Here is a 24,178-nt window from a genome sequence, read left to right on the forward strand (position 1 = left end):
AGAAATTTAGATACATTATGTTCTCTTCATTGCTTGCTTTCCTACCTATCTTTGTGTCATCAATAACTTCAGCAACAATATTTATATAAGTTGTAAAATGTTGAGGCTCCAGCACTGATCCCTGGTTCCCCTTTTTCCACAAGATACGTTGTTTCTTCAAAGATCTCTGATAACTTGGTCAAAAGTGAAGTTCCATTCACTAAACCATGTTGACTTTGCTCACTACGATGAACCTTTCTAAGTCCCTTACTTTAATGTGTTTAATAGCTTTTAACATTTTCCCAATAATAAATGTTAAGTCAACTGGCCTGTAGATTCCTGCTTCCTATTTCCCTCCCTTTCTTGTTGAACTGTGGGATTCACCATGGACGAAGCCTTGGTTTAGATTCAAGCATAGCTATCAGAGTAGCAAATACCTCAGAGACACAGAATAATACGATATGGAAAGAGGCCCTTCAGCCCAACTGGTCCATGCCGACCAAGATGCCCATCAAAGCTAGTCCCATTTGCCTGTGTTTGGCCCATATCCCTCGAAACCTTTCCCATCCAGTGCTTCAGTGCAAGAGCCGGAAGGAGAAAGCTCTCCATGATTTTTTTTTGCGTTATTTGGTCTCTTATACAATTGTTGGCTTCTCAACATCAACAAATTTCATTTATGTAATACTGGAAAACATCCCACGGAAACTTGTTGGAGAGTTATCAAGTAACAATTACCATTGACCCAAAGAAGGATGTTATTGGCTGGAAGACAAAAAGGTTGTCATAGAAATAGGAGCATCTTAAATGAAGGAGAAATGGGTAATGAGGCAGAAAGGAAATTTCAGAGTAAGGACCTGGATGGTTGACAGCACTGTTGCCAACACTAGACTCACTCTCACTCTCTCTTGTTCCTAGGTTGGCAATCTAGGTGCTAAATGCACTCCAATTTGGGATAATTTTCAGATGCATTTCTTTTTCTACAAATTTCTCCTTAAACTTCTTTGAGCAGCGATGAATGTCTAATCTTCAAAGAGTTAGGCAGTTTTTGGAACAAAATTTTTAAGCTTTACATCTTTTTTAGTGTTGATTTAATTAGCACAGCTGAAAATAGATTAATCACAAAAGCAGTGTCTAATCCACCATCTGTGAGTAACCCAATTTGAAATAACTTTAAATAACAATACAGAATCAATTGCCAGTTACATTGGCATATAATTTCCCAGTGAAAGCAAATACATCTAAAAGCTTTTCAAAGGTGCCAATAAGTTTCTTTGCAGCTTCATTTGAAGTATGTTCTCCAACCCCTGCAAAAGGACAGATTTAGGGGCACACAGATGAATGGTCTCAACCCAAAACGTCAGCTGTCCATTTCCCTCCACAGATGCAGCTCGACTCACTGAGTTGCCCCAGCAGATTGATTTTGGCTCCGGATTTAGGGGGAACTCACCATGCTGATGATTTGGATATGGAGATATTCGGGTTCTCTGGGCCGGGTTTGAGCTGATTTTTTTTCAAGCCACTGCAAAATCTTCATGAAACCCAATTTGTTTAAAATTCCTCAGTCCTTTGCATTGGCTTAGCTGTTTTTATGCACACAGGAAATGAAAGAGTGACATCCACCTATTAAGAGCATTTCATGATTTCTGGAAGTCCCTCAGCACTTTCCAGTCTATGACATGTAATGGAGGACTGCTGTAATAGAGGAAATGCGTCAACCAGTTTGTACATAGTCACTCCCAAGAGCAACAATGTAATTGGGACCAGCTAACCAGTTACAGTGATGTTGTAAAAGAGATAAATATTGGCCATGACATTGACTTCTTGCCCTATTTTTTTATTCCGTCTTTAATGTTGACATGGAAAAACACATGGGATAGTTAAATATCTCATCTACCGGGTCAGCTGTCCTTCAGGATTACATGTGTCAGCCTGTGGACCCCAGAAGGAAGCTCAAGACTTTGTCATTGATCTGTACTCAGTTGTATTATTAATCCCAGATCTAAAAGTTGGCCAAAGCAAGTATCTACACACCAGTATCCCAGTACACAGATTCCTTCATGTCATTCTCGACCCAAAACGTCAACTGTCCATTTCCCTCCATAGATGCTGCCTGACCTGCTGAGTTCAGCCTGCATTTTGGGTGTTGCTCCAGATTCCAGTATCTGCAGTCTCTCATGTCTCTTTTATTGATGTTGTATGTGCTTCTCTGAACTCCACAGAGAACTTGGTAATTTTCTGCTGTGCAATGAAGCAGTTAGCTGCCTGACCAACTTCAAAGTGACTCCAATCTAATGGAGGGACTGGGCCCAGTCTGTAGTAAAATTCCACTGCAGTGGCTTATATAACCTGATTGAATATTAGGTTCACAGCTGTAATGTTGCATGAATTAGCCTGACATGGATTTTCAATGCAGGTTGGTGTAGGCGGGTGGTTTGTGGCACTATCATGTTGAGTCATGGCATGGAGTTATGGAATGGTATATATTAGTTGGGCAGATAATCTGAGTGTTGACGTGGTAAGAGGCCAGTGGGAACAGGCACTAACCACTGTGGGGTCAGGAAGCTGAGCCTGGAACTGCCCTCAGCTCCCTGAAGAGCTCCACTACTTTCTATTCTGCCTTTGCTTCCTTTCCTGAGCAAATACACTTAAAGGACTTGTTGCTCAGACCAGAGTAAAATAACATCAGCCCTGCCCCCACAACCCCATCCCCCACCCCCAGGGTTCAGGGGAAGAAAGGAAAGGAGACTTTGCTGTTGTTTTTGTAATTTCAAAAAAAAATCTTGAGAAAATAATACCAGTTCTCTGTTGTGTCGTGCTGATTTAGAATATTCTGCCTGTCATTACAATGAAGAAGCATCATGTTCTCTCCTTTATTAACCAGGAGGAGAAGCTAATTGTCATAATGAGGATGTTAATGGGACTGTATTCTCAGGAGCAGACACCTTCAAATGGGGGCATTTAATGGGATGTTTAAAACTTTGGAGGAGTTTGAGGCGTGAGTAACAAGTAATTATTTTGAATCAATTGGTAAGAGGAAGGTAAAACTTCCTGGGTCTCTTTGGCAGTTGTTGTCTCCTTGGATTTTCCTCGAGCTCATGCATTTTCATTGACGCGCAGCAGTCAGTCTGTGACAGCAACATTCCACAGAAAGGGTATGAGCCAAACAACCAGTAAATCGGCTTTGCAAGTGGAATGGTAGGATTAATGCTAGCCAGATGGGGGTGTGTGGGGAGGAATGAAGTTGGAATGACATTGACACACAAAAGGTCATTAGAATGTGGCTGAAGAAGCCAAGTCCATGACATTTCAGAGGGTAAGATAGTAAAGAGCACGGGAAAGGAATTGTAAATAGGTTACAGTCATTTGTTCTGCTGTAACTCATTTTTTGTGTTCCTGTGAATGATGATTTACTTGTTGACTTACCTGATGGCTGAGCTAACTTAGCCAGGCTTGTCAGAAAAGGAAGGCCTGACTTTGTGAGCTGAGAGCCATGGTGCCCATTCCGTTAAACATTTGCTTGTGTTCCCACATGCAGTAGCTGCCACTGTGATGTTATATGAGGATGTTACCAGCGCTGGTCTCTGTGTTCTGATACTTACCTGCTATGGCAACCTCTGGCCCTTCCACAATGCCTTTGACGTAGAAGGATATTCCCAGCTTTCTCGCAGAGTCGTATGGAAACCAAAGTGGACCATGTGCCAGATGTATGAAGGGGAGTGGAGGTAGGGTTGAACAAGGGTCTGAAAGGAGATGAACTCAGAGGTTAGTGAAGGGGATTCTGATCGGGGAGGGCAGGGTAAAGGGACAGCTGTCAATAGTCAGCAGTTGGCATGCAAATCAATTGAAAAGTTCAGAAATGGGGCTGACAGATTTTTCTAAGGTTTGGGTACTCAGAGATCTGGAACCAAGCTGGGTGGATGGAATTGCTGCAGTTTACCCATGAGTTAGACCTAAATCTAGACCTAGATCTAAATCCAACCTACTAGGGGAGTGCAGTGTCAGAATGTTTCTTTTAGATGAGCTATTAACTCAATGCATTGTCTGTTTTCTCAGGTGGTTGTAAAAAAAATTCCATGATGTTATTGGAAGAAGAATAGTGAACTGCTGTTGATGACCTGACCAATATTTACCACTCCATCAGTATCACAAAAACAGGTCGCTGAGCTGCCTATTGAAAGCTTGCTGTGCATAAATTGGCTGGTGCATTTCTAGACTGGACTATGATAGTATCTCACAAAGGGTAGCTGACCTGCGATCTGTTTCTCTTCCCACAGATGAGTTCTGACTTGTTGAGTGTTTCCAGCATTTTCAGTTTTCATTTTCGATTTCCAGCATCTGCAGTTTTTTTCTAAATTTTCACTTACAATTGTGCCCCATTTGCTGTGACGAGCTTTGGGACACCCAAACGATGAGAAAGATGAAATATGAATGCATCTCTTCTTTCTTTGACAATCATGGCTGACTTCTGACCAAGTGCAAGATGGTAGAACGAGTATATATTTGGAAATGGGGGTTGTAGGGCAAGCAGAGGTTACAGAGAAAGGTCAAGGCAGAGAGATTTTTGAATTGAAACGTGGGAGTCTTAAAACTGAATGTGTGAAAGGCCACATAGGTCAGTAAGTATGAGGTGATTCGCAAGCAGAAGTGAATGTAGTTTAGGATTAGCCAGAAGGGTTATGTATGAAATTAGGGAGGGTGGGAAACAGGAACACAACCTGATCAAGTCTAAAGGTGACCAAGGCTTGGATGAGCATAACTGGGAGATTACTGATAGTCCCACTGAAACATGTGAGGGGGTTTGACAGGGTAGATGCTGAGAAGATGTTTCGCTTCTTGGAAGAACCTAGAACTAAGGAGCATGGTTTCAAAATAAAGAATTATCTGTTTAAGATGGAGAATTTTCTTCTCTCAAAAGGTCATAAATCTTTGGAGTTCTATTCCACCATGAGTTCTGGTGGCTGAATCATTGAATATATACACGGCTGAGATAGCTCATTGGTTGATAGGAGAGTCCAGGGTTTTGGGGAATAGGCAAGAAAGTTCAATTGTGACCAAGATCAGATGTGATCCCTTTGAATGTTGGGACAGTCACCAGGATGATTCCTGCTTCTCTTTCTTCATTTCTTCTGGACTTTATCCAGTGAGTGACTATGAGGCTTTTTGGGACATGACTCCAATTGGATCATGCGTAGGCTCCAAGTTTGAGCCTGTGCAGGTTCCAAGTCACCTAGCTTGGTCATCTCGCTTTGTGTCATTGGCAAAGCTGGATGTTGAATTTGAATCTGCACCAGTCCACACCAACATATCATCCCTCATCCCATGCACTCAAATTTAGTTTAAAAATCTCTTGTACAAAGAGGCCTTCCTGAAGTCCAAATAACCTAAATCAATGTGTATGCCCTTGTCTAATCTACTACAGCTTCAAAACAAAACTCTTCACTTCCTTCAAATCCCTAGGATACAAGTCATCAGATTCTGGGAATTTATTGCTTTTCAGTCCCATCAATTTCTCCCTTGCTAATTTTCTATCGATGTGATTTCTTGAAACTCCTTATTCACTCTAGACTTGTCATTCTTTGTTATTTTCAGGAGATTTTTTGCATTTTCTTTCATAAAGACAGACACAAAACATTTGTTTAATTTCTCTGCCATTTCCTTGATTCCCCACTATAATTTCTCCTGTCACCATTTGAAAGGGATGAACATCAACATTAGCTAATCTTTTTGTTTTTACGTATCTATGGAATCTTTTGCAATCTGTTTTTAAATGTCTTGCTATCTTAATCTCATCTCCTACTTGCCCTTTCCTTATTAATGCCTGGGTCTTGCTTCACTGAGTTCTGAAGTTTGTCCAATCCTCAGGCTTAATTGCTATTTTTTTGGCAACATTACAGTGTCTTTCCTTTGATCTAATGCTATCTTTAACTTCTCTTGATAGCTGAGGTTGAATCTTTTTCTGTTGTGTTTTTTTTGCATTAACATGCTACATATCACATGTAAACTATGTGTTCATTCTTTAAATGTTAACTGTTGTCTGTTTACTGTCATGCCTTCTGATGTTCTTCCTGAATCTCCCATAGCTATCTTGGGTCTTGTACCTTCCTAGTTCATTTTATTCCAATTTAAGACCCTAGTTTCAGATTAAACTAAATAACTTTCAATATTAATATAAAATTCCATCTGATTATGATTGCTGTTCTCCAAAGGACTCACAACTACAATCTTCATTTAAGCCTTTTCACAAGACTAGGTCTAAAATCACCTGTTCCCTCATTGGCTTCTCAACATAATTGGTCTGGAAAACCATCCAACCCATGAAATTATCCTCCACATTATTACCGTTGTTTGCTTTGCTCAATCTATATGTAGATCAAAATCCCTCATGATTTCCCAATAATCAGAAATGCCTGTGATGTTGTATTAACAGGATTTGTGACCCTTAGTTTCCTCTCTTTGTTTTCCTTCCTTGAAAGATGATCATCCTGGTTCCCAAATAATACATTCAAGAATCCCAGAGAGAAAAAAAAAATCGGCACACTCATGCTACAGGCTTAAAGTAAATGAGGCTTCACTTGCGACTAAGGGATGAGTTGTTCTCCGCAAGGGATCCCATCCCCACATGAAAGCTCCACTGTGACATTAGTTTAATTTTAAAAAAAGCTCAAACATGAAATATTTGAAGGAACCAATGTGATTTTGAAGAAACCAACATTGTCCCTCTGATTGTGGCATGAGACAGACTTGCCCACCGGATATAATAAAAAGAGAAAATATTGGAAATACTCAGCAGCTCAGGAAGCACAGTGGAGAGACCAACAGAGACCATCAGGTCAATGAGCTTTAATCAGAATGGCTGTTTGATTTTTCGACTGCCGTCCTCTGGTGGTTCTTTGGTTAGGTTTTAGCAAGTATTGTGCAGTGAGCATTTGAAAGTGTATCATTGTGCACAATTTGCCGGTTCAGTTGGAGGCTCACAGACTTTGTTGACACTTTCTATAATTGTGCATATTTGTGTCCTGAGGTGACAGATTTTCAAAAGGCACAGACACAGTTTTTTCAAGGATGGGCTGGATGTCCATCCATTCATTGCCAATATATTGGAATCTAGCCTCTTGTGAGCTGTTCCAGATGGATGGCACAGTTTAGTAGTTGAAAAACATGATGATGCTGGAGGAACTCAGCAGGACAAGCAGGCAGCAGCTGTGTAGAAAAGCAGGCGGTCAATGTTTCAGGTCAGGATCCTTCTTCAGGACTGAAGATAGGAAAGGAGGAAGCCCAATATATAGGAGGCAAAAGCAGAGCCGTGAAAGGTGGACAAAAGAGGGGAAGTGGGGTAGGCACAAGGTGGTGATAGGTAGATGCAGGTAAGAGATAGTGATAGGCAGGTGCAGGGGAGGAGGGGAGAGCAGGTCACTGGAGGGTGGGTCAAAGGTAAGGAGGAAAAAAGGGGGGCAGAAAAAAGAGACCAATCCCCCGGCTCATTGTACAGAATATCCCCAAACCTGAGGACTACTACAGAAGATGTGAGCTTAGGAAACGTTGATTGGTATTAATGCTGTAGTATAGAGGGAGACTGCCAAAATAGGGTCTCGTGTTTTCAAGATGTGACTTTACTGATATGTGGTCTCAGTTGCTTCCAAGTTGTCACTGTCAATAAAGTTGCTCCAATTACAGTATCAAGTCAGTATCAGTGCTAACTAAACTAAACTAAAAAGACGTGCAGTTTTCAGTCCCTGAAAGCCTTTCCCTTTCCCCTCAAACTGGTATATGGAAATATTGCAACAGGGCCTATGATGTTCTTCCTGCCAAATGACCCTTCCTTCATTAAACTGCCCTGGCATCCTGCCAAGTCTGTTGTGATCTTTTTGTTAAAAGCTGAAAGGCTATTCAGCCACATCATCCCAAAAGTTGTGCAGTTTAAGTGCTGGAGAAAGTGTAACAGTCTCTACAGCCATGTAAAGAAGTGCTTCAGGACTATTACAATTTGGCATATCATCTGCACTTTCTGCCTTGTAAATATTGATGACTTAGACCTTTTAAGGGGAAGGACTTGTGCAAAAAATGAAACTTTTTATCTGTGCTGGATTATTGAGTTGGTTCTTTATAATTGACCACAATATACATGCACAGTTGATATCGATGGTTGTTTTTGCAAATTGTATGGATTCCACATTGTGGTTTGGCAAATATTTGCACCTTAAAATAAAGTAGAAGCATTGTTTTCATAACGGTATGCTTCTTTGTGTATATATTATCAGAGTGCCACTCTATCAGCTATTTTGTTGCAGGCCCTGTGGGAACTATGGCAGAATTTACAACAACCAGGTTATTTTGCATAAATTTTTTTACAGCAGTCTGCAAGTCTTTTTAAAATGAGTTTCCATGAAATAGAGAAAACTGACAAGTGAATTAAAAGATAGTAATAGCTCTTGATAACAGCAAAGTGATTTCTCTGGCAGTGAGTGGAGATATTTGCATATAAAAATATAATAAATCTAATCCTAGATATTTACACCAATATCAGTGCATGATTGACAGGAGAGGTTGTGCAATCAATCTTATTCTGGTGGTGTTTGGTGATTTTACTGTATACAGTCTCACATTATTTCTGAATAATGTCTCTTTTAGCAGATGGTTCAAAGCTTCCGTATAAAGGAATGAATCAAGCCACCTATTCTGTTCCGGGCTTCCTAATTCGTTAGGATGCTGATTTGGGTTGATTGCTGTATCTGGGACACAAGGAACAATGATTGTTTCAATCCCCTTTGATGGACAGTTCTGTTGAAAACCTCTGATTGTTTGACTACATGGAATGATTATGGAAGTCATTCGGAAGCATTGGAATTTTTTCTGTTGTGGGAATTTGCCATGGGCCATATTTCAAACATTTATGTTGGAAGGAAAAGCATCTGATTTGTTTTGACAAACTGAGTAGAATAATAAATGCAGTAACTCCGATACATGTATCGGCACTCTCCATAATTTGCCTGTTTAATGTTAAATGAACTTGGATTCGCTGTTTAAACTGAGATCTGATAAGAATGCACGGACAATGGATGGAGAGATCACGTGACACCATACTTTGTGCTCCAATAAGCTTCACAACCATGGTAGAAATTTGCCGTTAAGTCATTTATGCTATTGGGCAGATAAACACAGTCTGATTTGCATTAAATCAAATGCAAATTTGATTTGCAAATTTACAAAACCCAAAAAATGCAACAGGCAGTCTCGTCACAGTGGCAGTCCATGCAACTGACAAGGGTCAAATAGATTTATTTCCCTGTGGTATAAGCTACTTAAACTAATTATTGAACACAGATTAGATTTGGTCAGTGGAACACTGCATTGGATGAAATAACATTATGCTTGATTGCTAAATAGTTAAAAAAGACTTCCCACTGCAGTGTGCTAAGGTGCCTTCTGACTACACGCTTTTCTATTTTATGGAAAAACAATTTATTATATTTGAATTTTTCAACTTTGAAGTTTCCACACCAATTGCAAATAAAACATCAAAGTGTAAAAACACAGCACTCCAATTCATTATAGCTCAATATTTAGTAATCTTTATATTTTAAAAAAATATTGAATATTGAGTTGCGAACTTTCCACACCGATTACAAATATTTACATCCTCCTGTCGTGTTCTATGCCATCGTGGGACATCTGGAAAGCACAGCAGATTTTAAAATGGGAGAGAGGGAGAGCATTTTGCTACTCAAAAACCCAGTTTGGCTGGAGCCACAATGCCCAAGGCGCCTGAACGTTCGCTGCGCCTGAGGGGAATGTTGGGAACTCGTTTCACACTGGGGTGCGCTATTGATAGGGCGGGGACGCTGATAGAATTGGGAGAATTTCCAAGTGATGAATTGAGATTAATCTACAACGCTCAAATATATTGGCCTCGGGGCAATTACATTGTTACCAATATGCTAAATAAGGCCTGTGCGTGCATTCTGCCTTATTCATCATTTCGCAATGAAGACGTGCCGAGGAACTGAACTGATGATGGAAAGGAAAACAGAACAACCTTGGGACATTAGGAATGGTCGCCAACGCAAATTGAGTCGGAATATTGCAAAGCAATAACCACTCGGAAGTTGCGATATAAGTTTATTCAATAATGCCTTTGTTTTTTGTGTCTGTTTTGTTCTGGGGTGGGTGGGTGTGATATGCGCCGTGTCAGTCATTCTCAAGTCGGGTTATAAAGGCAACTGGAAACTTCCTCCACCGGGTCCAACTAAGACGTGGTCTCCCAACCTCAGAAGACACACGTCTGTTGTATTTCTTCCCTCGGGAGGTAGCTGGTGTGCAACGCCCATCCTGCCCTAAAAGCATTCACTCGCTGGCATGGAAGCAAGTTACCCTTAACCCCTAGGGAAAAAAAAGTCCCCGTCGACCGTCCTTGGTGTTGTCTGAGTTGGCCTGTAAAATGTGGGTCGTCAATGCAGCGCAAACTAAAGCAATCCATTTCACAAAGAATCTCGGTCTGGGTTCAGTTTAAACGCCAGCGGTGAAAGGCTCATGAATCCAAAGGCGATGACATTCCCAAGATTTGCTAAATTGCCTCTGTGCTATGCTCTGAACATTACTTGAGGGGCATGTTGTTTGCGTGTCCCGAAGTACAGTCAACACCACTGTCTTCCAATATCTTGCAGTCAGGTGATGTGAGAGGTCTGTAGAGTGCAATGCCCGAAGGAGAGGCCAATCATGAACCGGGAGGTGTGGGGCATGGTCACCTTCACTGTCCCTTGCCTTCCGGGGAAGGAAGGGGGGGGGGAAGAGAGGAGGAAAGGGGGGAAGAGAGGAGGAAAGGGGGGAAGAGAGGAGGAAAGGGGGGAAGAGAGGAGGAAAGGGGAGGGGAGGAAAGGAGAAAAGGGGGAGGAACAGAGGAGAAAAGAGGAGGGGAAAAGAGGAGAGGGGGAAGGCGAGAGAAGGGGGAAGGCAAGCTGAGGATATCTGAGCCCACCCGAGAAGAAGGATGGGGGTGAGGGCAGGGGGAACAAAAAAACCTGTCCAGTGTAGCGGCCACCCACTAACACTTGGTAACACTTTTGGTCCGAAAGCGGTTTAAGCAGATTCGATGGCCTCGAACGGAGGCGGCTCTGTGAGTGGAAGTGATTCTGAAGCACTTGACCTGTGGGGGCCCTCCAACTGCCTAATGAGGAACCCCTGCCCGCTTTGTGGTGAGTGCTGTTGATTGCTTCGCTCCCCCGCTTCTGTCACAAACGAAGAGGCGGTGGGGACGGGAGGCGTCGAAAGTTATTGAAAAGTGGGCTCTGTGGGATCCACTTTGTCAGAGGCAATTAAAGGAACGTCCTGCCGTGGCTTTATTCTTGTCATTTGTACGAAATGCCTCTCTTGGTATTTGAATGCCGCGTGCACTCTTAAACTGGGCTTCTGTTTGTCATTCCTGGGGACTGGGTGGTGAAAATGGACGTTTGCAGCTTTGCCCCGTCCCGCTGGTGCGAGGAATCTCTCCACCGGAAAGAGAGCCCTGGCTGGACAAGGCAATATTCCAATACGGAATACAAGGCAGATCGGTCGTGCTCCCGAGTGATGAGTGCTGCCTGGTTTGGGCGTGGGCCGGACAGTCCTCGGAGGTGCTGCCTTCTGTGGTTGAATAATCCGTCGATACCCACTCCCTCTGCTCATCCCCCACACACTCCTGCCAATGGGTCCCCTCCCCACCCGACTCCCCTCACCTTCACCTCCCCCTCCCCCTCCCCCTCCCCCTCCCCCCCCCCTCCCCCTTCCTTTCCTGTCAGATTCCATCATCTGCAGCCCTTGTCACCTCCACCTCTCACCTCCCGGCCTCTGTCGCTATCTCCACTCTCCCCTCCTCCATCTGCCTATGACCCCCCTCCCCTTATCTTTATACTGTTGTCTCCCCTCTATCCAGATGAAGGGTCTGGACCCGCAACGTCGACTGTCCGTTTCCCTCCGCAGATGCTGCCTGACCCGCTGAGTTCCTCCAGCGGTTTGTTTGTTGATATCACGGTCATATTTGGTCATGTCACTGGGGCCTGGGAGGGCTTGTGGTGGTATCTCACTGACCTTCAGAGGGGGAGAGGAGCTTGCATTTATATAGCGCCTTCCTCAGCCATTATTTACACCCAGTGACTTGCTTCAGGTAAAGTCACTGTTGCAGGAATTTCGGCGGGCATTAATGCAAAGATATGCCACAAAAAGCAACGACAAACGGGCAGTGGGAGGTGAAAGTCACCGAAAATCAGTTGCTGGAAACATGAAATGAAAACAATGCATTTGCTGCAGCTATTTGGAGTTCTTATTTGGACTAATTTATGATTCCGGTTGGGTACTCTCCCAGTTTGATGGATATTTTGATACATTTATTTTCTTTCAGAATTGTTTGAAGTAAGTGCACATTTAAAGTAACATTGGTAAAACAAGGCGCAAAACACAACTGGGTGTTTGTGCGGGTGTGTTGTTGGGATCTGTGCGTTTTCCCCGTTACTGTCCCCTGTCTGCTGAGTTAGACAGGCAGCGCTGTGTTCTGGCCGCATTGAGGATTGCCCAAGCCTTTACCTCAATAGAATGCTGAAAGACCGAACAAAGCCGCTTCTTGTTTCCCTCCTTCTCCCCCTCCCCTCTTGCTGGGCCCTTGTGCTGGCCTTTCCTGGAACGAGTGTGGGTTTGGCGGGTGGGGGCTGGCTGGCGAAGGGGTCAGGAACGAAGAACCAGAGTGAAAGAGAACCCGCTCCTGTCATGTAATCCCGGGCACCAGTCCTGCCACTTCCAGCGATTCCTTTACCAGCCGCTGGTCACTGGAACGCGCGCTGAGAGAGTGGCGCAGCGAGGAGAGCCGCTGCCTCGCAGCTCCAGCGACCTGCGTTCGATCCTAACCTCGGCTGCTGTCGGTGGGGAGTTTGCACGTTCCCCCTATGACCATGTGGGGGTTCTCCCGGTACTCTTGTAGATTAATTGGCACTTGTGTGTTTAAGTTTATAAGACTTGTATTTCTATAAAAATAGGTTAAAGGGATTAAAATTTAATGGTCCCATGTAGGGTGTGGCTTTGTAAAGTACGGAATCATGGGCTGTTTATTCGGCCTCGCTGTTTATTGTTGCTTTTGGGTATACTGTCAAATTGAGTCAGGGTGGCCAAGAGGGAGTGAACCTGTCACTGAACAGGAATGCCAACCTTTTCCCCGTTTCCCCGTCCGTTCTGCTCCAGGTGGCAGCTGCGTCCCCGGGAGGAATCTCCCTCCAGCCGCCGTCATCGCGCTCCTGGAGGTTGCTTTGCAGGTTTGCACACTGCTGCAGACCGGACCGGCTCCGCTCCCAGTACCAGGAGCTGGGACTTGCCATCTTCATCCGGATTCTGAACTCGGCGATTGTACTCTACCTCCCCCCTTGGGCGTGAGTCTCTTTGGCGAGATGTGTTGTCTTGAGAAATTGCATTGCATCCGTTTCACTGAGACTGAATCTGCCTTTACGCTTCCCTTTTGAAAGACCAAAGATGCGGCTAAGGCGCCCCCCGGGGATGTCGGAGCCGCCTTCCCCAGGGGATAGAAGGAACAACTGACGAGAACACAAACCCTCGCACTGAGACGGAATAAATCGCAGTGCTCTTTGTTCAAGAGCCTCTGAATGAGCAACGGAACTCCCGTGTTGTGCGAGGGAGCTCCCTGCAGCAGGCCCCTCAAGGCGCTGGAGAAACAGCATCAACGCTGTTACTTCCCTCAGATCCACGAGAACCAATCTCTCTCTCCTCTCCCAGGCCAGCATCCCCAGCATTAGTGAACAATCTCCACCTCCTCGAATGTTCAACAGCAGGCTCCCTGGGAAGACCCCACCTGACAAAATGTAAGGTCCCCACGACCCCTTCAGAATCTCGGGCTCCCGACTGCTCGAAGTCCGTGTGTTAGAACCGCACAGAAACCCAGTGTAACTGGCAGGAGGGGAGTGCACCACCTCTCAAGCTACCCACTTGCCTGTCCCGTCAGGCACCCCCTGCCCCACCTGCGGTGGAGTCTTACCGATCCCACATCTAGCCTTGTGTCACTTTGGAAACAACAGAAGTGGAGTGAAAACAAGCCATCCTCCATCCTGAGGGACTGCCTAAGAAGAAGGTGGAAGATTCTTCGGTAATAGCACAACATAGCAGCTGGCTCTGCTGAGAGCCCTGGTTGGGACTTTTAAACTTATTTATTTATTTGTTTAAATAAATTTCTCCCACAAAATTGCCTTCAAGGAATCAGCCAAACTATATTGACCACAGTGCATTTGGCTTGAGCTTCCTCTCCATTGGTATGGGATCTACCAGCTGGTGTTCGTCCCCAATTCCTTTTGCTCTAGATGATGATTTCAGGCAAGACCACTTGGGTCCCATACAAATAAATCATTCATTAAAATCTTTACCTGTGAATGGAGGGAATCTGTATTTTCCCTGCAAGACAACTGAAAACGCTTGCATCTTCACGTTACAGAATGGAACAAATTAATCTGGAAAATGAACATGTTATATAGTGGGTTACAGGCTTGAGGTTTGTTCCTGATCAGGATAAGAGGTGATCCGTTTAAAGCTTAGCTGAAGAATTTCTTCTCAGGTCTTGAATCTTTGGAATTCTCTACCCAAAGAAGTGGAGTTAATTAATCCATTCAAAGCCTAGAGAGAGAGGTTTTTGGAACCTGGTTTTGGCAGTAGCTGCAGCATATTGTGTGCATGGTTGCTTTTGGTTAGACAGGTTCTCAAGGAATATGGAGATGAGGTGCTTAAATGCAATTGAGGTCCAAATTGGCTGTGATCTAATCGAAAAGCAGAGTGAGTTTGAGGGACTGAATGGCCAACTCTTGATCCTATGTTTCTGTGCTGCATAGTTGGGCAAAGGTTGTTGTGGCTGTTTAATTAGTTCAGCAGGAATAGGTCTGATATTCTCAACTGGACATTTCATCAATTTTAAAATCAGGAGCTGCTGGTCATTGGGCTTTTAAACAGAAATGTTTTTGAGTAAAGATGGCTTTAAATTTTAATTACTCAACCCTTGAATAATTAAAGCTGTAAGTTTTGGGGTCCACTAAGATGTTATTAATTTGAATGAAGTAAAAGATGTTTAAATATTCATAAACTGTACATAGTGTTTGTATTATCTTCATAGCCTTGTATTCCCAAACTACTTTCCATTTTACCAATTTCATCCATGTATCTTTCCATTGGTAAATATTTTATTTTGGGTAGAACAATCCAGTTTGAATTCTACTTTTATTTGAAGGGAAGAAACAATCCAGTTTGAATTCTACTTTAGGTTATGGTGGGTACTGGACTTGTAACCTGGAGGTCAAGAGTTCAAATTTCACCATAACAAGATAGGAAATTAAATTCAATAAATCTAGCAATTTTGTCAGCCAGCATGAAAGTTCTAATTTTACTGTAAAATGCCAGTTGGTTTCTAAGTATCCTTTGGGGAAGGAAATCTCGTGTCACAGTCCAGCTGAGTCCTGACTGTACTTTTGCATTATGTGGTAGGTTCTAAATGGCCTCTGGCATTTGGAGAGGAACATTGGCTTACATCAGCACATCCTCAGAACAAATGGAAAAACTTCAATTGGTCTGCAGAGATTTGTGCTGTAAATGCCCCCATTTTCAGTCACTATGAACCCTGTGGAAGATTACTATGGGGGTGGAGAGGATTGTTTGCTTCTCCAAAGTGCTCTGTAATATCATGAGGTTGTGAAAGAGTTTTGATTTTTTTTAAATTCAAGCACTTTTTAAAACAAATTAGCCATTTAAATTCAAGGCTCTTCCTTCCTGAAGAAACATTGGATCAGAGGAGGGAAAGTTGAGAATTGAAGACTGGTTATTCTAACATCAGAAGTGGGGGTTTTGGCGGGGGGAATGCTAGTCTTTTGTAGTGAATATGATATCAGTGGGAAGATGCAATACAATATGGATAGATGTGAAGTTATCCAGTTTGGTAGACAAATGGAAATGCAGACTATTTCGATAGTGATCTGGTGGGAAATGTTAATGCACAGAGGGATGTGGGAGTACCGGTACACCAGTCACAAAGCAACTATGCAGGTGAGAGCAAAAGCTATGTTGGAGTCTTTTTTTTCTTTCTACAAGGGATTATGAACAGAGGAGAAAGGATGCCTTGGTACAACTATAACGAGCCTTGGTGAGTCCACACTCTGGATTATTGTGAAATTTCAGTGTCTGTACATTAGCAAGGATATTTTTGCATGGAGGGAGTGCAATAAGTATTTACCAGACTTATGATGGCATGACTGTCAAATGAGAAGGGATTGGTTAACTAGGCCTGTATACACTGGACTTTGGGGGAATGAGAGGCGATCTAATTGAAACATCCCAAGTTCTGACAGATTTAATGTGCTGGGTACAGGGAGGATGGTTCCTTTAGCTGGGAGCCCACAACCAGGAGTTGCAGTCTTAGAATATGGAATAAGATGTTTAGGACTGTAAAGAGGAAATTTCTTCATCCAGAGGGTGCTGAACCTATGGAATTCTCTACCACAGATAGTTGTGGAGGCCAAGGTACTGAATATATTTAAGAAGGAGGTAGACACCTAGACACAAAACATGTCATTGGGTACGGGGAAAGAGCACGAAGTTGAAAGTGAGGTAGACGATCAATTTGAATAGTGGAACAGGCTCAAAAGGCCGAATGGTCTACTCTTGCTCTGATTTTTCTACCCTGTTTCTCTAATATTTGCCAGTGTGGATTGTTAATCTTGAAGGTCTGATTAACTATGGGAGTAATCCCAGTGGAAAATTGATCCTGCTCCGGAACAGCACATTCCAATGATCTAGGGAGGGATGGGTTGTAAATCTCCTGTACCTGTTAAAGTTGTGAATTGAGCAAAGCCCCATCATGTGCAACCAGTTTCCCTCAAACCTGTATCATCCTCGTCAGGAGGAATTTGGAGCCTAATATTTTGCAACTGGTGTAATGTTACTGCAGAATGTTATAAGGCTGCACCTGTAACTTGTGTATTTCTCAGCAGCTGCACAGAGGGCTCATGCACAAAACGTGATCAGCCTCAAGTTATTGCACGTCCCTTTGTGTCGATAAAACTGGAGGAGTTTTGTTCCAGACAGTGTCTGGAGATGTGAAAAGAATGGACTGCCTGTAAGTTTGTGCTGGCGATGAAGTGGGCAATCAATCACTTGGCTAAAGGAAACTGCTCTTGTGTTATCTGACCGAATGAAGGACATTCTTGTCACAGCAATGAACTGTACTGCACCTGGCCCTGGGAGCAGGCCACAAGAAGTAGACTAGGCCAAGACAATCTTAATTGACTTCATTGATCGGCTTGTACAGCTGGACCAAGCTCCTAGTAACATAATTGTAAGACATTGACATTGCTGATAATTGAAGCATTGATAGAATGTTCAGATTACTCCTGATATCACCATCTTGCTTTTTGTGCCTTTCTCCCTTCTTAGTGACTTGCAGCTGTTGTCTTGGTTAAAGGCACAATTCCCTCGCCAAGAACTATTGGAGAAATCGGTGGAGGTGTGCTGCTTGAAAGCTTTGACCATGTGATGTTGATGATCCTTGGGTTGTATTGTGGCTTTGCTTTATTGGAAATTAACAATGAGTTTTGTTAATACATTTCAATACCTTTTTTATCTCACTATTTCTGGAAGTATGCTTTTGTATTTGTTTCTCATGCCAAATTTTTGGGTCCCTTCATCTCTCTAGTAGTAGTGAGACTGGGATTAGAGATGAACTTTCTGTGGCGGAATAGGCTGCTTGAGTTCACCAGGTACAGCAGCCATGGAGAAGGGCATTTGGGCAAAGCATCAGAGTACATTTGAGATGAGAATGAATAATAATGTTTTTGGTTTAAGAATAGTTTGGTCTCCTGCAAAAGTTCCACCTTCAGTGGTGGAGTTTGCTGGTAACTTGTTAGATGTTGATTGCACAAGGAAGGCTGAGCCATTTCTCCCAGGGCTTCCTCTGCCTTAAGTGAGCCTTTGGAAGAAAAGAGAACATGCAGTTGCTCCTTGTTCTAAATCAGCACAGTGATGTGAACCACAGACACCTACTGCAATAAAAGGTATCTCCCAAAAAATTCATTGCAGTCTGCAGTTGCCCCTGAATAGCAGTCAACATGGTAACTAATGGGATTGGCTACTGGTGAGAAAATGGAGAGGGCGGTGGTGGGTGGTTGGAGGGAAAGAGGACTTCTGAATACTAAAGCCAGCTACAGATTCCCATTCCATGAATGGAAATGAGACGTTAACTAGGAGCAGCACAAGGGTAGATAACACACAGCTTCATAAGGGAACTGTCCTATGAAAGGGGTTGTCCCAGTGTGGTTGAGATTGAGCTCTACAAGAAGTGCATTGAGTGCTTTAAACGGACACAAAATGTATAAAGTACTAACTATAGAGTCTGAGAAGCATCTGAAGCTCGGGCTGCTGGTTGGAATATTGATCAAAGTTGTACAGTGGATTGAGAAGGGATTTGCTGGATGAGAGGTTTTGGTTATCAAGTGAGGTGAGACAAGTTGAGCACTTTCTCCATCATTAAGAGGAGATTTGGAAGATGTATTCAAAACCATGGGATTTGAGGGTGAACTGTCACATGGAGAAGTCATTGATAGAGGTTATAAATAATAGGTTATTGCTAACAGGGTGAGGCCAGAAGGAGGCTAAATTTTGCAGAGGTTCAGTCCACAAGGATAGTGAGAAATGGCAGTGGATGTAAAATCCATTGGAGGAAGACTGGATATTTGACCAGCAGGGTTGGGATAGGACAGGTGAATAAAACCAAGATGTAAAGCTCAGGCTTTCTGGGCTAGAAGACCCCATTCTACAATGTAAAATTTGGTGATCCCTTACTCATTGGATTTTGGGGATTTTCTTTGTACTTTCCTCCTTTAGGTCAGTATGATGGTGCAGTGGGTATGCTGCTGCTTGGCTCCTGCAACCTTAAATCCTGACCTCTGGCGTTGTCTGTGTGGAGTTTGCATGTTTTCCCCATGACTGTGGGTTTCTTCCATGCTTCTGTTTCTCTTTACATCGCATTGTTAGCTTAGTTGGTTACTGTAAATTGCCCCTTGCGTAGGTGGGGCCATTGAAAATCGTGGTAATTAGTGGAAATAAGAGAGTATGTTGCAGGCAATTAAGTGGGGGAATGGGACTGATGGGTTTGCTCAAGAACTGGTGCAGGCTTGGTGTTCAAATGACCGCCTTCCATGTTGTAAGAAAATGAGGTTGGGTGGAGTGGGAATGGGAATTGGATGACAAGGTTTTGAAATTCGGGTGTAGTCCTCATGAAATTAGAAATTTGTTAAGTATTATGAAGAAGTGGTATCATCTACTAATATTAGAGGTTGAGAGCTGGCCTTGCTGTTGTAGATACCACTTTTTTCCCCTGTTCATCCATCTTTTCAGTTTGTCTGTTGCAAAAGGGAAAAACCTGCTTTTGCACTCCAATGTAAAAATTCTCAATAACCCAATTCCAAGACCAGCAAATGTGCAAAAGGATGTGGGGAATAATATAAAATATGAACTGCAGAAAGAGAAATTGTATCAAGGGGCTGGGATAGGAATCCATAGAGAGAGATTTAGCCAGCTCCTAGAATAGATGTTGAACCCACAATTGTGGTTGTAGGTAGGCGATTGCTTGTCTTTTTGTTTTGAAAAGTGGTGAGATGTTCCCCAGTGTCCTATAGGTATTTATCCCAGCCAGTACGGTAGTCTCCAGGTCATGGGTCAGTATCCATTTTGTGCAAATTGACTGTCGTGTTTTCTACAGTATAACAGTGACTTCAAAAATACATGGATGGCTTAAGATCACAGACACCTGCCACTGGATGAAGAACTGTGCTGCAGGAACTCGTAGGAAGCCAAAATATTCCAAATGTAATTGACGGTGGGGGAGAATGAAAGGTTTTGACTAGTGTCAACGTGATCGGTTACCATTAAAGGTGACCCTTTGCATCAAGACGCAGTTATGAGTTCTACAGTCCTTCACACTGATGAATACTTGACAGTTAGTGATCAGTAGTAACAGTGATAGATGGCATGTTTCTACAGTGAACTGTAGTCTCCATCTCAGGAGGAGAAATTGTCTTTTGGTTAAGTTTCCTATTCTCTGAGAAGGATGGCTCTACAGGTTTATTGACTTGGGACAAGAAGTAGAACAAGAGTAGATTGTATGTGTCATCTGACTTCAACGACTGGAAATAAGAGGATGATGAGATTGAAACTAGTCCTTTTATGGTGGCTTGTATATTGTGGATTCAACTAGAAAAAGAGCCAACCTTGTTATGGGAGGTGGGTTTGTCGACTCGATACCACAAAAGTTTGTGCCCATGTGCCAGGAATGGAAGGTGCTCAACTTCCACAGGATATTTAGTGTTATACTTACAAAAGTTGTTTATTTCCAGAGTGGACAGTATTGGGATAGTTTCTGGGCTGAATCACACCATGCCACTGCACAAATTCAACAGGGCTGTTTTAATTGCAAGTCACTTTTGCCTTCCCAAGGCAGGTTCCACACTGATTGTACTTAGTTTCATTCCTTGTTCAAGGGGCATTGCTTCAGAAACTAGGTCATATTGTTCTGAGGAGAATCTGCTGTTGGGCAGTCCCTACTTTCATATCACTTTTCCTTCTATAGTAGTAGTATCTTGAAGTGACTTGGCTGAGGGAATCAAGTGTCATATCTCCAGGTTTGGTGATAATACGAAACTGCTAGTGTGGGCTGTGGGTAGGATGTGGAAAGGTTTTGGGGATGTAGGCAAAGACACAGCAGATGAAATATAATGTGGAAAAATGTAACACCATTGACTTACGTAGAAAGGTGAAATTTTTCAAATGCTGTGAGATGGAAAGGTGTTGGTATTTAGAAGGACCGAGGTGTCTATGTATACGAATCAATGTCAATTAATACTCTGGGTCAGCAAGCAGTGAGGAAGACAACTGATATGTTGGGCTTTGTTGCAAGAGGATATGAGTACGAGAATGGAGATGTGCTTGACATTATATCGAGATTTTTCCTGGAATATTGTATGCAGGTCGTGCAGGTTCGCCAGTTTGATTCCTGGTGTGATGGGTTTATTGTACAAGGAAAGATTAACCAGATTGGCTTATATTCTCCCAAGTTTATAAGGAAAAATGTTTGTATTGAAAGGCATGACATTTTATGGTGTTTCATTGGGTAGATGCCGAGTTGACATTTCCCCTGGTTGGAGAAAGAAGTCAGATAAGTTTCATCAGAAGATGGTGAATCTTTGGAGTTCTCTATCTAAGGAGCTGTGGTGTATATTGCAAGAGGTTCATAGATTTTAGAATATTTTAAGGGAGTTGAAGGGTCATGGGCTAGAAAATAGTGCAGAGATAAAAGATCAGTCATGAAATTTTTGAATGGTGGAGCAACACAAGAGGCTGATTGACCCATTCTTATTTCTTGCATTCTTCACTAGAGAGCTGGTCTAAGCCCTGTGCTGGGATCCCATCCCAAGTAGCTCCAGTTCTGAATTTGTTTTAACTTGCTTTCTCCTTTCTTTCACGCCCCCCCCCCAACTATACCTACCCTACCTTTTTCGCAATCTCTCACCTGGCCAAGATCCCGAGCTCCACGTCCTGATCTCTTACCTCACCCCCCTAACTTTCCCCTCATTAGTTTCTGGTTCCAGTTTGGTATTGGTTTCTCATCACCACTCAAAGGTCTTGACTTGCCCTGTTCCCAAACCCACTGTCCTCGTGCAGGGTTTGGAACCCAAAATGTTAACAGTTCCTTTTTCTGCTGCCCTCCAACCCCACCCCTACAGATGCTGCTCGACCTGCTGAGTTCCTCCAGCTGGTTGTGTGTTGCACCAGATTCCAGCATCTGCAGTCTCTTGTGTCTCCACTGCACTTCAATCTGCCCAATTCTCTGTTCATGGAGAATAGTACACAACAGGTAAGCAGTAGCATTGGTGACTTACTGTTTGGTGCTATCAAACAGTTATCATGTGCCCATGACCAAAGTCGTCACTTGTATACCATTAACAGTGCTGATGAATTTCCAGGACATCATGTTTAAAGTGGGAAGAAAATCTTTTATTTCTCCAACTTTGAATAGAAAAAGAGCGGATTATCCCATCCCAAGTAGCTCCAGTTCTGAATTTGTTTTAACTTGCTTTCTCCTTTCTTTCATGTGAACCAGCAAACTGATGTGAAGTAAATGTAAGCGATTACAAAAGCGGGTCACAATCTGTTAGGCCCTCGCTCCACTCATTTTACTGTCCCATTTAACTTTGCTGTATGTAATATGCCTGTTACTTTGTTAGGTGAAAATTAGGCCAATTGCATCAGATCTGTATAAAGCTGTTTCCAGATTGTAGTTAATGAAATGGATTAGTAGCACTATTTTCCAATTATTTCGAGGTTTTCAGATTTTCTCCCTACCTAACAGGAGGAAAATACCAATTGTTTGGAACAGAATACTAATGTGGTGAGAAGCTTGCTGCATTGTTTTGCTGGAGGAAGGTGAGGAGAAATGGGGGATGTCAGAGTATGCCCCTTTCCACTTCTACACTACACTAGACCACCCCCACTAGGCTGATAGCTTAATTGGCTACTGTAGATTGCCCATAGTGTGTAGGGGAGTGGTAGAATTTTTTTGGGGGGGGTGAGGGGAAGCTGCTGGGACTGAGGACAATTAAAACAGTATTGGTATAGATATAATTTTAAATTTTAAATTTTTAAGATTTTATTTGCAGCGTGGTAACAGGCCCTTCCGGCCCAACGAGTCCGCGCCGCCCATTTTAAACCCAAATTAACCTACCCGTACGTCTTTGGAATGTGGGAGGAAACTGGAGCACCCGGAGGAAACCCACGCAGACACGGGAGAATGTACAAGCTCCTTACAGACAGCGACGGGAATCGAACCCTGTTCGCTGGCGCTGTAATAGCGTCGCACTAAGTGCTACGCTACGTGGTTAGTGTGGGCTCGGTGGGACACAGGGCTTGTGTTAATGCCCAGACACCAGGAAAGGAAGGTGTTTGGCTTCAGGATACATGGAGAATTTGCTTGGACTCTGCATTTTGAGTCCTTCACTGGGGCTTCAGCCCAAACCCTAGAAAGGAAGAAAAATGAAGTTCCATTTGTATTGTACTTTGCATTTCAAATCCTCTGGTCAGCCCAGTTTTGTATCACCCAATTTGAAGTACACTCACTTTTGTGGTGTAGGACTCTTCTCACAGATGTGGCCTGACCTGCTGAATATTACTGGAATTTTCCATATTTATTGTAGGACTGAATGTTGCTGGGGCTTCAGCCCAAACCCTAGAAAGGAAGAAAAATGAAGTTCCATTTGTATTGTACTTTGCATTTCAAATCCTCTGGTCAGCCCAGTTTTGTATCACCCTTTTGAAGTACACTCACTTTTGTGGTGTAGGACTCTTCTCACAGATGTGGCCTGACCTGCTGAATATTACTGGAATTTTCCATATTTATTGTAGGACTGAATGTTGCTAATGAACATTTTGTACACAGTAATTTTGAACATGGTGACTGTGAAGGCTTTATCTTTAGATATTCAACTTTGTTTTGTACATTGGTTAAGATTTTCATAGACTCAAAGGTCTAAGGTTTTAAGATGGTGGGCCAAAGTATTTGGTAATCTACCGATTGAACTTGAATGTTCCTAAGAATATTTTGAGGTAGCGGTTAGGATGCATTGGCTGTTTTTTATTTAGTGCCACAGCTGTGAAAATTGCTTATTTCCAGAGTGGGATGTATTGGGATAACCTCTGGGCTGAATTGTTCCACACCACAAATTCAACTGGGCTGCTCTAATCACAAGTCACTCTTGCTCGCCCAAGGCACTTTCCACACTGATCCTGCAGTGAACCTGTTTCCAGATTCTGTGACAGATCTGCACCTCATTCTGATAATTTTTAGGTGGGGGGGCAGCGGTGCAGAAGGTTGAGGGGAGAATGAATAACTAGAGAACATCATTCTAACAGGATGTCCTTAAAAAAAACTTTATACCTGTTGGATTCGACTGTTTTTAAGTAGTTGTTTTTTAACATGTATAGTGTTTAATACACCTCAAGTGGATGCACAAGGAATAGCCACTTCCTAGCTTACTGGTTCGTCCATCAGGTGAATATGTGTTTTCTCATTGATTGGTTTTGCCACAGGTATCTAATAATAGGTTTTCTGATTGGACTATTGTTAGCTAAGGAGTAGCTCTTGTCTCAGGTA

At 43.0% G+C, this 24,178-nt stretch overlaps 1 protein-coding gene across 16 annotated transcripts in view; it reads left to right on the top strand.

Moving 5' to 3' along the window:
* Positions 1-24,178, top strand: part of nrcama (neuronal cell adhesion molecule a) — a 370,822-nt gene that overhangs the window by 15,435 nt on the left and 331,209 nt on the right. The window contains exon 1 of one of the 16 annotated variants that reach the window (XM_052029798.1): positions 10,912-11,168. The exons of 14 other annotated variants lie outside the window; for them this stretch is intronic. The gene's annotated coding sequence lies outside the window, so the exon portion shown is untranslated. Of the gene's footprint in view, positions 1-10,911; positions 11,169-12,710; positions 12,911-24,178 lie in introns of those variants that run through there. One more of the 16 variants, XM_052029797.1, reaches the window with a different exon arrangement.

Source organism: Pristis pectinata, chromosome 15 (genome assembly GCF_009764475.1).
Source record: "Pristis pectinata isolate sPriPec2 chromosome 15, sPriPec2.1.pri, whole genome shotgun sequence".
In the NCBI taxonomy this organism is placed as follows: Eukaryota; Metazoa; Chordata; class Chondrichthyes; order Rhinopristiformes; family Pristidae; genus Pristis; species Pristis pectinata.